This window comes from Callorhinus ursinus, unplaced genomic scaffold (assembly GCF_003265705.2).
Source record: "Callorhinus ursinus isolate GAN/ISIS: 27379988/994484 unplaced genomic scaffold, GSC_fseal_2.0 scaffold26, whole genome shotgun sequence".
Lineage (NCBI taxonomy): Eukaryota > Metazoa > Chordata > Mammalia > Carnivora > Otariidae > Callorhinus > Callorhinus ursinus.
This window is the reverse complement of record NW_027397088.1, coordinates 3936918-3952140: the sequence shown is the minus strand read 5'-3', so window position 1 is coordinate 3952140 and position 15223 is coordinate 3936918. Positions and strand designations below refer to the sequence as shown.

General features: G+C 40.5%; 1 protein-coding gene and 1 long non-coding RNA gene across 8 annotated transcripts in view; one reads left to right on the top strand and one right to left on the bottom strand.

Moving 5' to 3' along the window:
- Positions 1-8459, bottom strand: part of RIPK1 (receptor interacting serine/threonine kinase 1) — a 40437-nt gene extending 31978 nt beyond the window's left edge. For 2 of the 6 annotated variants that reach the window (XM_025891040.2, XM_025891041.2), the window contains exon 1: positions 8010-8134. The gene's annotated coding sequence lies outside the window, so the exon portion shown is untranslated. Of the gene's footprint in view, positions 1-8009 lie in introns of all 6 variants that reach the window. The other 4 variants (XM_025891039.2, XM_025891037.2, XM_073877512.1 and 1 more) reach the window with 4 other exon arrangements.
- The window catches only part of LOC112838393 (uncharacterized), a 49502-nt gene continuing 42256 nt past the window's right edge, over positions 7978-15223 (top strand). For both annotated transcript variants that reach the window (XR_003211972.2, XR_012373789.1), the window contains exon 1: positions 7978-8092. This is a non-coding gene — a long non-coding RNA (uncharacterized lncRNA). The remainder of the gene's footprint in view (positions 8093-15223) is intronic.

Genomic DNA, 15223 nt, shown 5'->3' with positions numbered 1-15223 from the left:
TAATGCCCTCAAGGTCCATCCATGTTGTCACAGATGGCAAGATTTCCTTCTTTTTTATGGCTGAATAACATATATATAAATCACATCTTCTTTATCCATTCATCTACTGATGGACTTTTAAGCTATCTCCATATCTTGGCTATTGTAATTGATGCTGCTATTAACATAGGAGTGCATATTTTTTTTGAGTTAGTGTTTTTGTTTTGAGTAAATACTCAATTTTTTGAGGAAGCTTCATACTGTTTCCATAGTGGCTAAAACAATTCACATTCTCACCAGCAGTGTACAAAAGTTCCCTTTTCTCCACATCCTTGCCAACACTTGTTATCTTGACTGTATGATAACAGCAGTTCCAAGAGGTGTGATGTTATACCTCATAGTGGTTTTGATTTGCATTTCCCTGACGATGACTGATGCTGAGCGTCTTTTTATGTGTCTGTTGGCCATCTGGATGTCTTCTTTGGAAAAATGTCTATTCGGATCTTCTGCTCATTTTTTAGTTGAATCTTTTTTTTTGCTATGAAGTTGTATGAGTTCTTTATATTTTTTGGATATTAAGCTCTTAACAGATACATGATTTGCAAATATTTTCTCCCATTCAGTAGGTTGCCTTTTCATTTTGTTGATGATGTCCTTTGCTGTGAAGAAGCTTTTTTGTTTGATGTAGTCCCACTTATTTTACATTTTGTTTCTTTTATTTTTGGTGTCAGATTCAAAATATCATTGCCAAGACCTATATCAAAGAGCTTACTGCCCAGGGTTTCCTCTAGAAGTTTTATGGTTATTAAAAGAGTGGGCATGTTACATTCAAGTCTTTAATCCATTTTGAGTTAATTTTTTTGTATGGTTTAAGATAGTGGTCCAGCTTCATTCTTTTGTATGTGGCTGTCCAATTTTCCCAACACGATTTCTTGAAGAGATTGTCATTTTCCCATTATATATTCTTGGCTTATTTGTTGTAAATTAATTGACCACACGTGTGAATTTATTTCTGGGCTCTCTATTCTGTTCCACTGATCTACGTGTCTATTTTTATGCCAATACCACACTCTATTAATTACTGTAGCATTGTAATAAAGTCTGAAATCAGGGAGTGTGATGCCTCCAGCTTTGTTCTTCTTTCTCAAGATTGCTTTGCTGATTCAGGGTCTTTTGTGGTTTCATATATATTTTAGGACTGTCCTATTTCTGTGAAAAATGCCATTGGAATGTTACTAGAGATTGCTTTAAATCTGTATATTGCAGGGTACCTGGGTGGCTCAGTCGGTTAAGTGTCTGCATTTGACTCAGGTCATGATCTCTAGGCCCTGGGATTGAGCCCCATGACAAACTCCCCGCTCAGCGGGGAGTCTGCTTCTCCCTCTCCCTCTACTTCTTCACCTGCTTGTGCTCTGTCTCTCTTCCTCTCAAATGAATAAATAAAATCTTTAAAAAAAATAATAAATCTGTATATTGCTTGGGGTAGTATGGACATGTTAACAATATTAATTCTTCCAATTCACAAGCATGGAATATCTCTCAACTTATTTGTGTCTTCTTCAATTTCTTTCTTTAATATCCTGGAGTTTTCAGTACACAGATTTTTCACCTCCTCAGTTAAATTTATTCCTAGGCACTTTTTTTTTTCTTTTGATGCAGTTGTAAACAGAACTATTTTCTTAATTTCTCTTTGGTAGCTCATTATTAGTGTATAGAAACTGGATTTTTGTATTTTGATTTTGTATCCTATAACATTACTGAAATCATGTATTCTAATAGTTTTTTGATGTAGTCTTCATGGTTTCCTATATATATTATCATGTCTTCTGCAAGTAGTGACAGCTTTGCTTTTTTCTTTCCAATTTGGATGCTTTTTCTTTTTCTTGCCTAATTGTTGTGGCTCTGACTTCCAATATTATGGGTTTTTTAAAACATTTTTTAAAGATTTTATTTATTTATTTGACAGAGAGAGAGAGTACAAATAGGGGAAGCAGCAGGCAGAGAGAGAAGGAGAAGCAGGCTCCCCGCTGAGCAGGGAGCCTGATGCGGGACTTGACCCCAGGACTCTGGGATCATGACCTGAGTGGAAGGCAGACACTTAACCGACTGAGCCACCCAGGCACCCCGACTTCCAATATTATGTTGAATAAAAGTGGCAAGAGTGGGCATCCTTGGGGCGCCTGGGTGGCTCAGTTGATCAAGCCCCACATCGATCTCCCTGCTCCGTGGGAAACCTGCTTCTCCCTCTCCTTCTCCCACTCCCCCTCTTGTGTCCCCGCTCTCACTGAGTCTCTCTCTGTCAAATAAATAAATAAAAATCTTTAAAAAAAAAACAGAGTGGGCATCCTTGTCCTTTTCCTGATCTTAGAGAAAAAGCTTTTGGCTTTTCACTATTGAGTATGATGTTAGCTGTGGGTATAAAATCTTCTGAACTTTTCACTTTGAAATTTTTCATAATAAAATATAGTGAGGCAGGAAGTTTAAAAAGAAAAGCACCCGAGGGATTTCTGAAAATGCCTGGCCTGATGGTGGTCTTGCACAGTGGCCTGTGGAACTCTGGCTCAGGTTACCACCTGCACCTTGTACAAAGGCTGTGGGTAGACCATGTCACTCCAACAAAATTCACTTATCAGCACAGTAGACAACGCTATGAACCATCTTTCTGTAACATGAGACATTGCCAAACAAGAGGTCTCACCCTCTGGAAAGAAGCACATCTATGTATGGGGTAGACAGGGGGTGGGGGAGGCTACCCAAAGAAAGGGCATGAAGATGAGAAGCAGAGGGTGGTGATGGTTCTGAGGCAGGCATTGAAGGAGAGGTAGCAGAGCCATATTACTGTGGAAAGAGTACAGGCCTTTCTTTTGTGAGTATGAACTCTAGTTCTGTAATTTATTAGCCCCATGACTCGTGTAACTTCATAAGGCTCAATTTCCTCATTTCCAAAAGGAAAACAGATTTGTTGCTTGCTTAATGGTTCTGGCTATGGTTGGGCCAGCTGCTCACATTTATCCACATTTCTCCCATTTTAATGGGCTTTGAGAATGCCAGTGTGCTGCTGGGATCCTCTGCTCAGCAGTTCTCTACTGATTCATCCTTGTGAGAATGGCAGGGTGCAGGGAAATAGAGTAATTTGTTCTACTCTCCCCTACAACCCTCTGAGGGCACCTTCTTCTCTGGGCTCATCCTGCTCATCCTTCTGGTCTCAACGAAATGTCATTTCCTCAAGGAAGTCATCCTAAGTCTTCCCATTAGACATTTTCATAGAACCCTTTACTTCTCCCTTGAAACAGTTAAGATAGCTGTAATTTGAGAATTATTTCTAATTAATTACACAGGAGGCAGGAAACTATCTTGTACACTGTCTGTAGTGCCTAGGACAAAACCAGACATATGGCAGGTTTTGTCCTAAGCACTGATCAGGAACAGGACAAGGATGCCCATTCTTGCCACTTGTATTCAACATAATGTTGGAAGTGCTAGCCACAGCAATAAAGCAAGAAAAAGAAATAAAAGGTATCCAAATTGGAAAGAGAAAAGCAAAGCTGTCACTATTTGCAGAAGACATTATATATAGGAAACCATGAAGATTCCATATGTCCTAGTTGATCATTAAATGGATAATTATCTTTTAAAAAGAAATATTTAATTGTCCAAAAATAAAGGATACAGTTAAATGAATTACAGGACATTCATAAGATGGAATATCATATAACCATTCAAAGTTATAGGTAAAAATAACAAACATATTTACAGGGAGATGGCTACATATACATATAGATATACATACAGGAAAAAAAAATGAAGATACCAAAATGTTAGCAAGGATTATATTTGGATAGTAGGGTGATTTTTACTTTCTTCTGTACAGTTTTACATTTTCCAAATTTCCTACAATAAGCATAAATTACATTTATAATAGAACATTTCTTAAAGGCAATAATTACTTCACTCAGTATTTCTTTAATCAAATCAGAGATGCTGATAGATTATTGACAATGATGGTCCTGGCAACATTACACAGAACAGCAAAAGCATATAAAACAATTTACATACACAGAAGAGAGAATAAGTTATGGCCCATCTATATTCTGAAATACATCTAGCAGTTTTTGAAAATACTGTTGTATATGACCTTTTATTTTTTTAAAGATTTTATTTATTTATTTGCTAGAGAGAGAGAGAGAGAGAGAGAGAGCGCAAAGGCTAGACTAGACTAGAGAGAGTGAGCGAGAGCACAAGCAGGGAAAGCTGCAGGCAGAGGGAGAAGCAGGCTCCCCGCTGAGCAAGGAGCCCGATGCAGGACTTGATCCCAGGACCCTGGGATCATGACCTGAGCTGAAGGCAGCTGCTTCAGGTGTCCTGTATATGACCACACCACATATACAGGTGTCCTGTATATGACCTTTTAAAAAAAGGCTCACAGACAGAGTAAAGAAACAGGAAGGAATTATTAACTGTGAAATATGCCATTTGAGTATAAGATTTCAACTTTTTTGAGGAGTTCTACTTGCTCTCTCTCCTTCAGCCAAGATCTTGTCTCCTGGAATTTGCCAGGACCAGCTAGGATTTGCAGGGCCTCCTGCCAGCATAATGGACCTCAGGGGAAGGAGGCCTTCTGATGATTCCACTGTACTTTGTGAAGTTGGCTCCTGATCAAATCAGTTCTCTTCTCAGTCTTGGAGTTTGCTGGTTTAGTCTGACCTTAATCTTATGCACCTCTTGCATGGTTCCCAGTGATTTCTTTTGTTTTTACTGCTTTTTTCCTTTTTCTTTTCCATGAACAATTCAACTTTATAAGTACCGAATATCTTAGGAAGGTCTTGTGAGTGGTTTAGATATCCAACAGTCACAAAAACACTGAATGTAGGCAGGCAGAAAACTACATTATAAAGCCATGTTACAGAGTAATAAATGAAAGCACACTGCCCTTTTACATCATCTTACGATAACTAATTTCTTTTTTTTTAAGATTTTTATTTGTTTATTTGCTAGAGAGAGAGAGAGAGAGAGTGACAGTACAAGCAGGGGGAGTGGCAGACAGAGGGAGAAGCAGGCTCCCTGCTGAGCAAGGAGCCTGATGCAGGACTCAATCCCAGGACCCCAGGATCATGACCTGAGCCGAAGGCACTCGCTCAACCGACTGAGCCACCCAGGTGTCCCTATGATAACTAATTTCAACTAATAATGTAATTGTGTCCATTTTAATGGGATTTCTTAATGTTTTTTTCATAAGTGGATGTTAATTCAGGGACTCAGGAAAGCAAATTTTGTCCACGGAAATTAACTGACAATTTCAAGAAATTTCACAAATTTCTAAAATTTATTCTAAGGCAGGATGAGTCTATATATCAAAATACTCACATCTATATTCAATTTTGTTTGTCAATTATACCTCAATAAAACTGGGGGAAATACAAATAAATAATAATACCAAGAACAAAGGCAGAATTAATTTCTGATATTAACAGATAGTGGTTACTATAAGATAGAAGACAGGAGATAGTGAGTAAGAGGAGAGAGGCACAAGAGCTTTCAGGAATGATAGCAATGTTCTATTTCTTAACCTGGGTAATGTTCATTTTGTGATACTTCATAGAGCTGTACAATTATGAAATGTGCATTTCACATTCATTATGTTACACTTTTTTTATTTTAAAAAGACTTTAAAATATTCATACTTACCTTTCAGTGCTGGAAGACTATTTTTTTTCAGCTTTTCAAAGATGATCATACATCAAGAATCAGGAAATGTCACTTGCCTACCTATCATTGCCTTCCTTTCCCCTGCTAACAGAACTCTGATTTTACTCAAGTATCCAATGTGGACTTCTCAAAGGTTCTTTGATTGTAACGGCTTAATGCTTTGCCCCAGATAAACAAGAGCTCTGAGTAAGGAAGAACCAAATGAAGAGCAAAGGATAGGACTGGAGGAGTTAACCAGGTATTATCATATACATTATGACCCCATGAAGTAAGTTTTATTCTTATCATTCCAATTTAGAAATAAAGAAGCTGAAATCTGGAGTTAAATGATTCACCTAAAGCGGCAGATCCTGGCACTGAACTTTTGTTTCATTCAAGCTTCCACTATCAATTCGCTAACACATGCAACTTCTCTAGATAGCAAACTATAATCTTTGTTAAAATCCTATTCGAAGACTCAGTCTTAATAGCTTTGTTCACCTATATTAAATGAATATGCTACAGTCAGAAACATGGGCAATGCACAGACTAAATTTTTAAAACAACAAAATATGTAGTTCAAAATCAGTATTTTACAGGTTAATGCAGTCAATCATTTTTGCCAGAGTATAACAACCAACCAAAGCATGGGAACCTATATATATATTTTTAAATTCCAGATCATATTTGTGGTATTAACATATTATGGATTAATAAGCACCAAACAGTAGTTAGCCATTTTGGAAGTTGATATTTTAGGAATTTTTAATTCTCATTAATATGCACATTCTTAAAAGTGCAACATATTGGGGAGCCTGGGTGACTAAGTTGGATGGGGGCCTGACTCTTGACTTTGGCTCAGGTCATGATCTCAGGGTTACGAGAATGAGCCCCACATGGGGCTCCAGTAGGTGTGGAGCCTGCTTAAGATTCTCTCTCTCTCCCTCTGCTCCTACCCCCCCCAAAAAGTACAACATATCTCTGCAGCTCAATATAGTGAAGAAGAAAATGAAAATTAAAGTGAATCATTATTACTGTTTTATTAACAATAATTGTAATGATACACCCTAAATTTTATTTAAAGATTTTATTCATCTATTTGAGAGAGCGCACATGAGCAGGGGGGAGGGGCAGAGGGAGAAGGAGACGCAGACTCTCTGCTGAGCAAGGACCCTATGCAGGACTGGGTCTCAGGACTCTGGGATCATGACCAGAGCCAAAGGCAGAGGAGACTCAACTGACTGAGCCACTCAGTCGCCCGATACACCCTAAATTTTAAACAAACTTAGTCGTCACTTTTTGTGTTTAGAAGAGCTGTTCTCCACATTCTTAATTGACTACAATTTCCTCCTTCCTCTGGCACCTACCTGGTGTTTACAAAATGCAGACAACTACTAAGTCACTCTATGTTCCAAAGGTTACTTGTGCCCTGATTTCCTCGGGTGTAAATCACGGAAAGAATTAATAGTGGTCTAAAGACCGAAGGACTTCTGAAAAGTTGGTTGAATGTAACAGCCTCGGGCTTTGTCCAAGATAAACAAGAGCTCAGGGCAAGGAAGAGCCGAATGATCAGCAAGAGACAAAGAAATAACCGCCACCCCCCCCATCGGTGGGGTTTTGTCAAATGCTTAGGAAAGGAGTATGTAGCTTAACCTCTTCAAACCCTGACGAGATTCTGCAGCACTTCGTAAAAACAAACGCCACTGACTACGTAAGAGGTCACCTAGGGTTCTGACATTCATCCCTTCTGTCGCTGTGGAAGTGGACCCTTCTTTTCCATTTGCCAGCTCACACCTAAGATTATGCGGAAATGCTTTGCAAAATGCTTTATCTCTGCAACCGGCGCGCCCGGGCCCAAGGGCAAGAGTAAAAGCCCTTTCAAAGACTTGGTAAGCAGTCCTAGCCCAGGACCAGTACGTAATCCTATTACGACGAGAGCATGCGCCACCGTATCTTAATGAGAGCAATAAAAACCCATCATCGCTACGAAACAACAACGATAGTAGCAACCCGACGCTACACCGTCCTCCTGGCCCGAGGGCAGGTCTGCGTCCTTGGACGGAGTTAACACCAGGTGAGCAACATCTGGGGAGAAAGGAGAGCAGCTGGGCTTTTGACAGTTCTACAGCCGACTCAGGGAAATTCCATAGGCCCAGCAGGCCGCCCTACTTCCGGGAATACCGACCGCTTTCCCACAGCTCAACTTCCCCAACGGCCGCGAGCCCCGCCCACCAGCCGAAAGGCCCAGTCACTGTTAAGAGTTCCGGTGGACGCCGTCCCCGCCCACCACGCGCCCGCCTAATCAGGAAACCCCACCCCTGCCTGGAGGCCGGTCCCAGGCAAACCTGGATGTGGCAGCCACTGCCTCCGCGCAGACGCACCCAGAGTTATTTACTTTCGTTTCCGCGGCAAACTTCCCGAGGCCTGGGTAAGGAAGGAAAGAGGCAGCGGTGGGAGAGTCCGGAATTACTCCGACGCCGCGACAGCCTCGGCGGGACAGGCAGGGGGCGGACGCCCGAGCCTGACACGGGGGTCGCCGGGGACAGAGCTCGTCGGGCTCGGAGAGGCCGAGCCGCAGAGTGGCCGCCCCGCTGCGCGCTCACCGCGCTCGGCTCTGTGGGCCCCGCTGGTCAGTGCGCGTCAGGCCGCGCGGCCCGGGCTCCCTCCTTGCAGCGGGACAGCGGGCTGGCGCACCTCGAGATGTGGGCCCGCCAGGACCGCCGCGCTCCGTGAGCCCCGGTCCGGTGTCCGCGACCTCTGGGTGTCGACTGAGGGCTCTGGGGCCGGCGAGAGGGCGTGGACTCCTCGCTCCGCCTCCGCGGGCTCCGGAATCGGGTAGGAGGAGAGCGCCTGCCCCGCGGCCGACCGGGCCTTGCACCCAGATTTTAAATTCCAGGGATGTCACCCAGAGGATCATGGCTTTACTTTGTTTTAAAGTCAGCTGGGAGGCCAAAAGAGGATATGTTACCTAATCATAGAAATCGCCGCCGCTGGGGAGAAGCAGCTTGGCCTAGGGCTAAGCACTGGGTAGATGCCACCACTCCCCCCAACTCCCACTCTGAGCTCCGCGGGGCGCGTTATCAGCCCTACAGCTTTAGGCAAATTACCATTCTCGTATCTCCCTTCACCTGTGAAGTGGGCATAATAAAATCCGCTCTGTGGAGCTGTGGAGGAAGAAATATATTTATCTTGCATTCCTTTAGAATGGTGATTGGGAAGTCTCAAGCAAAATGGGAAATGCCATATTATACATAGCGTGATTACATATTGTAGAAAGAATATACAGTTGACCACTGAACACCAGGGGTTTGAACTGCAGGGGACCACTTATAGGTGGGTATTTTCGGTAAATACAATAGAGTATTGTAAATGTATTTTCCTCATATTTTGAACATGAGAGTAGTTTATTGTTAGAATACAGTATATAATATATATAACATATAAAATATGTGTTAAATTGGCTGTTAGTGTAAGGCTTCCAGTCAACAGTAGGCTATTAATAAAGTTTTTTGGGGAGTCAGAAGTTATATGTCAATTTTCAACTGGGTGGGGTGGGTACCTCTAACCCCTGTATTCCAGGGTCAAATGTATACTTCAAGAGAATAAGAAGCCACAAGCTGGGAGAAAATATTTGCAAAAGACATCTGATAAAGGACTGTTATCCAAAATACACTAAAAATTCAACAATTAAAAAAGGAGCAACCCAATTAGAAAATGGGCAAAAGATCTGAGCAGACACCTCACCATGTAGATGACAAATAAACACATGCAAAGGTGCTCAGTATTATAGGTCATTAGGGAATTGCAAATTTGAAACAATAAGGAGATACCACTACATACCTATTAGAATGGCTAAAATCTAAATCTCTGATGATACATGTTGGTGAGGTTGTGGTGAAACAGGAATTCTCATTGTTGGTGTGAGTGCAGATTGGTACATCCACTTTGGGGAGAGTTGGGCATTAAAAGCTGAAAATAATCTTACCATATCATATGATCCAGAAAGCACATGCCTTGGTATTTACCCAAGTAAGTTGAAAGCTTATATCTACACAAAAATCTGACATGAATGTTTATAGCACATTTATGCCTAATTGCCAAAACTTGCAGGCAACCAAGATGTTCTTCAGTAGGTGAATATGCAAAAAAACTTGTCCATCCATACAATGGAATAGTCTTCACTAAAAAAAAAAAAAAAAGCCATCAGGTCATGAAAAGGCATGGAGGAAACCTAAATGATTATTTCTAAGTGAAAGCTAATCTGAAAAAGCTACATAATATATAATTCCAACTATATGACATTCTGGAGAAGGCAAAAATATGAAGGCAGTAAAAAAAAAAAAGATCAGGGTTTGTCAGGTTTGCAGGGAGATGGAGCACAGGATTTTTAGGGAAGCAAAACTATTCTATATAATGCTACAGTGGTGAATACATTATACTTTGTCAAAACCCACAAATGTACAACAAAAAGAGTGAAATCAGATGCGAACTATGGACTTCACATGATAATGTGTCAGTGTTGGTTAATTGATTATTAACAAATATGCCACACTGGTGCAGGATGTTGATGGCTGGATAGTCTGTGTGTTTGCGGGTAGGGGAGGGAGGTAGAATATGCAGGAGCATTCTGCTCTTTCCACTCAATTTTGCTTTGGAACTAAATCTGTTAAAAAAATTGTTTATTTAAAAAATACATATTAAAAAAGATGAAAAGGGTACCTATTCATTCAACAAACATTTCTGACTAACGTATGCTAAGCAGGTACTAGAATAAGAGTATCTGATGGAAGAAGATACAAGTAATACAAAAAGGCATTCATTCATTCAATAAATATTTGCAGAGCACCTTTTGCAAACACTAAAAATTCAATTTTGAATAAACAAAAAATACCCTTACAGAGCTTACGTGCTAGTGGGGGAGATGAATGAATGAGGAATCTATGTAGTATGTTAGTGGTAAGTGCTAAGAGAGAAAAAAGAGCACCAGCGTTGGATTGGAGATGTGTATGTATGTATGGGGAGTGGATCATGGTATTAGATGGATGTCCAGGTGCAAAAGTGATATTTGAGTAAATAAAGGAAGTGAGGGAGGAAACCATGAGGATATTTTGTGGAAAAGCAAGGACAAAGGCTCAGAGATGGGAGCATGGCAAGGAGGTGCCTGAGAATGAACAAGATAAAAAATAGTAATAGAGGATGAGGTCAGAAAAGTTAGGTAGGGAGCAGGGGAGACTATGAGAGGCTCTGTAGGTGATTTAAAGAAGTTTGTCTTTTACTCTGAATTATGGAGTCATTGAAGGGTTTTGTGCAGAAGAGAAGCATGCTCTAAATTATAATTGGATCATTTTGGATGCTGAGTTGAAAATACACCAAAAGCAGGCACCTGGGTGGCTCAGTTGGTTAAGCGACTGTCTTCAGCTCAGGTCATGATCCTGGAGTCCTGGGATTGAGTCCCGCATCAGGCTGCCTGCTCGGAAGGGAGTCTGCTTCTCCCTCTCACCCTACCCCCTCTTGTGCTCTCTCTCTCTCTGTCTCAAATAAATAAAATAAAAAATCTTATTAAAAAAAAGAAAATACACTAAAAGCAACAAGAGCAGGGGTGCCTGGATGGCTCAGTTAGTTAAGCATCTGAGTTTTTTTTTTAAGATTGATTTTAGAGCAAGAGCATATGGGGTGGGGAGGGGCAGAGGGAGAGGGAGAGAGAGAATCTCAAGCAGACTTCCCGTTGAGTGTGGCACCCAAGGCAGGGCTTGCTCTCACAACCCTGAGATCATCACCTGAGCCCAAATCAAGAGTCAGAAGTTTAACGAACTGAGCCACTCAGAGTCTGACTCTTGATTTGGGCTCAGGTCATGATCTCAGGGTTGTGAGATCAAGACCTGCATCAGGCTCCTTACTCAGTGTGGAGTTTACTTGAGATTCTGTCCTCCATCTGCCCCTCCCCTGCTTGCTTAATCGCTCTCTTTCTCAAATAAATAAATAAAATCTTCTAAAAAATAAAAGGAACAAGAACAAAGCATAAAGACGAGTTTGAAGGTTATTACAGTAATGTTGACAGGATAAGGATGGCTTGAATGAGAGTGATAGCAATGGAGATAGTGAGGAATTTTCATATTCTAGCTAAAATATGAAAGTGGAAGTGATGATTAGCTTGGCGATCAGAAACGGTGTGAGAAATAGGAGAAAACCAGAAGTTTTCTGTCCTGAGTGTAATGGGAAGGACAGAGTTGCTGATGGAGAAGACAAAGAGTAGTGACAACAGCAGATTGGTGGAAATACCAGGAGCTCTGTTTGAGCATGTTAAAATTTGAGATGGCTGGTTAATCAAATGCCCAGGTGGAGATGTCACGTAGGCAGATATATGTGAGTATGGAGTTCAGGGAAGAAGTCCAGGTAGGAAATAGAGATTAGAATGTTATCAACACATGGATGGTATCTAAAACTAAGGGGCAAGATCTTCAAGGTAGGGAATGTTGATAGAAAAGAGGAGAGATCTGAGGAATGAGCCCTGAGGTTCTACAGTGTTTAGAGGTTGAGATGAAGAGGAGCCACTAGGAAAGTAGGGGAAAACCAATCAGAGAGACATCCTTAAGGGAGTGATCAGTTGTGCCAGTTGCTGTGAATAAGTCAAGTAAGATGTGGCCTGAGAATTCACCATTGGATTTGATAACATGGAAATTATCAGTGACCACAGTAATGTAAGTTTTAGTGGTATGGTGGGAGCAAAAGCAAATTTGGAGTATATTCAAGGAAAAGTTGGAGGAGATGGGGAGAAAAATGAGACACTGTGAATATAATTAGGTCTTTAAAGGAATTTTCCCCCCAAAAAAGGAATTTTTGAGAAAACAGAATGAAATTGATAGGGGAGTCCCTCAGAGAGGCAATTGTTCCATAAAAATGGAAATGTTATCTAGTAAGGGTAATGACAGAGGTATGTGCCAGGTTCTGTGGCAACCAGAAAAAAGTTCCACTTGAAATGATAATTCTAGAGCAAAAGAATCAGGAAAAAGTTCACAAAGGAAGTCACATTTAGGTTGAATCTTAATATATGAATATTCTGGTCTCCACAGAACTGGTCTCCAGAGAACTTCCTATTCTGGTCTTCAGAGAACGTTCAGAATGAATCCTTTCATTGAAAACAATAATGGAAAATGGACAAAACATATAAAATGACTTAAGGCATTGGAGAGCTAATTTCCTTGCTTTTTTTCTGGGGGTATATCTAATTCTGTGCAAAGGGTAATAGAACCTAAGCAGAAAGTAGCAGTCTCACTGAGGACATCAGAGTTTGGAACTTGAAGAGCAAAATCTCAGAAAGAAGGGAACTATAAAGAAGTGACCCCCAAATTATCATTTTTATTACACTCCAGTGATTGGCTGATGACTAAACCATGCATATATAGGTACAGACTCCAAGAAACCCAGCAGGCAAGAGCAGACCAGAGGCTAAAAGCTGAGCAGGATTTTCAGCAGCTTCATTGTGCTAGGGAGATAGAGGTTAGAATTCAAGTCCTCCCAAGCTGAATGGGTCTCAGAAAACACCCTAGGCTTTCCATTAATATCTCATAGAAGGGACAGACCCTAGGAGTCAGGACCATGCTTGCCTTAGCCTGTTCAGAATGCTAAAACAAAATACTATAGATTTTGTATAGTAAAATCTATACAAATCTATACAAATACCCCTCCATAAAATCTATACAAATACCCCCAGAACATTGTTTTGGGTAGCTAAAACAATACACATTTATTTTCTCACTGTTCTGGAGGCTGGAAGTCTGAGATCAGGATGCCAGCATGGTCAGTTTCTGGTAAAGATCTCTCTTCCTGCCTTGTTAGTGACCACCATCTTGCTGTGTGTTTACATGACCTCTTCTTTGTGCACTTGTGGAGAGAAAACAAGCTCTATGGTGTCTCTTCTTACAAAGGCACACATCCCAACAGAAGGTTCCATCCTCATGACCTCATCTAAACCTAACTACCTCCCAAAGTTCCCATCTCTAAATACCATCAGATTGGGAGTTAAGCCTTCAGTATATGAATTTGGGGCAGGTAACATACAATTCAGTCTATAGCAATTCCCTTGAAGTAAGGATATGACCCAAGAATAAGGTCAAAATTGAAATAACCCAGATATAACAAAGCACAGTTTTAACCCACCTAAACAGGACCATGCTAATTTGCTGGTAAACTATGTGCTTGCCAGAGGAAACAACACTTTTTGAAGGTAGACAACACTATTCTGTACTTCTACACTTTTTTGTAATATCTGGCATCCAATAAAAAGGTATGAAACATGCTTAAAAATAATAGAAATTTCAAAAAACAGGAGGAAAACACAAGAGAAATGGCATCACTGGTGATTCAAATATTGAATAATCAGATAGGAACTTAATTATGATGAGGGGCACCTGGGTGGCTCAGTCGGTTATGCGTCTGTCTTCGGCTCAGGTCATGATCCTAGGGTCCTGCAGTTGAGCCCTGCATTGGCTTCTCCCACTCCATCTGCCTGCTGCTCTCCCTGCTTGTGTGCTCTGTCTGAAATAAGTAAAATCTTTTAAAAAATCATTATGATGAATATTTTAAACAACTTTGATGAAAAGATGAAGAATCTCACCCCAAATCTGAAAGCTGTTTAAAAGAAAGCCAAATGGAGATTCTAGAACCTGAAAAATATTATACTTGAAGTTAAGAAATCAAATGGATGGATGGGACGCCTGGGTGGCACAGTCGGTTCAGTGTCCAACTCTTAGTTTCAACTCAGGTCATGATCTCAGGGTCATGAGATTGAGTCCCACATTGGGCTCCGCTCTCACCGCTGAGTCTGCATGGGATTCTCTCTCCCTCTTCCTCTGTCTTTCTTGATTATGCTCTCTCTAAAAATAAAATAAATAAATCTAAAAAAAAATCAAATGGATGGGATCGATATCAGATAAGAGCAAAGGATTAGGGAAGTGGAAGATAAGGCAGTAAAAAAATATCCAGAGTGAAGAACAGAAGGGAAAATAAATGGAAATAGGGGGGAAAAAAAGCACAAGAGGTATATGGAACATGATGAAAATGTCAAATATTTACGCTCTTGAAATACCACAGAGAGAGAATGGGATAGGAGAAATATAAAAAAATTACTGACCAAAAATATTCCAAATTTAATTGTCAAGCATTAAGCAACACATTCAAAGAACTTTGTAAACCCACACAGGATAAATACAAAGAAAACCACACCTAGACACAGAAAAGTCGGCTGACAATAAAAGCAAAAAAAAAAGAAAAAACAAAAATCTTAAAAACAGCCAGAGGGAAAAGACAGATTACATTTAAGACAGTAACAGCAACACAGGTGGCTGATTTTTCAGCAAAAATTGAAGTCAATGAATTGTCCTCTTTAATGTGCTGATAGGAAAAAAAATATATTCCAGTCTAAAATTCTGTAGCTAGCTAAAATATCATTCAAAAATGAAAATACACATTTCAGACAACTAGAGCTTAGAGGATTTATTGTCAGAGAGCTGCATTACAAGAAATACTAAAGGAATTTCTATAGGCTGAAGGAAAATGATCT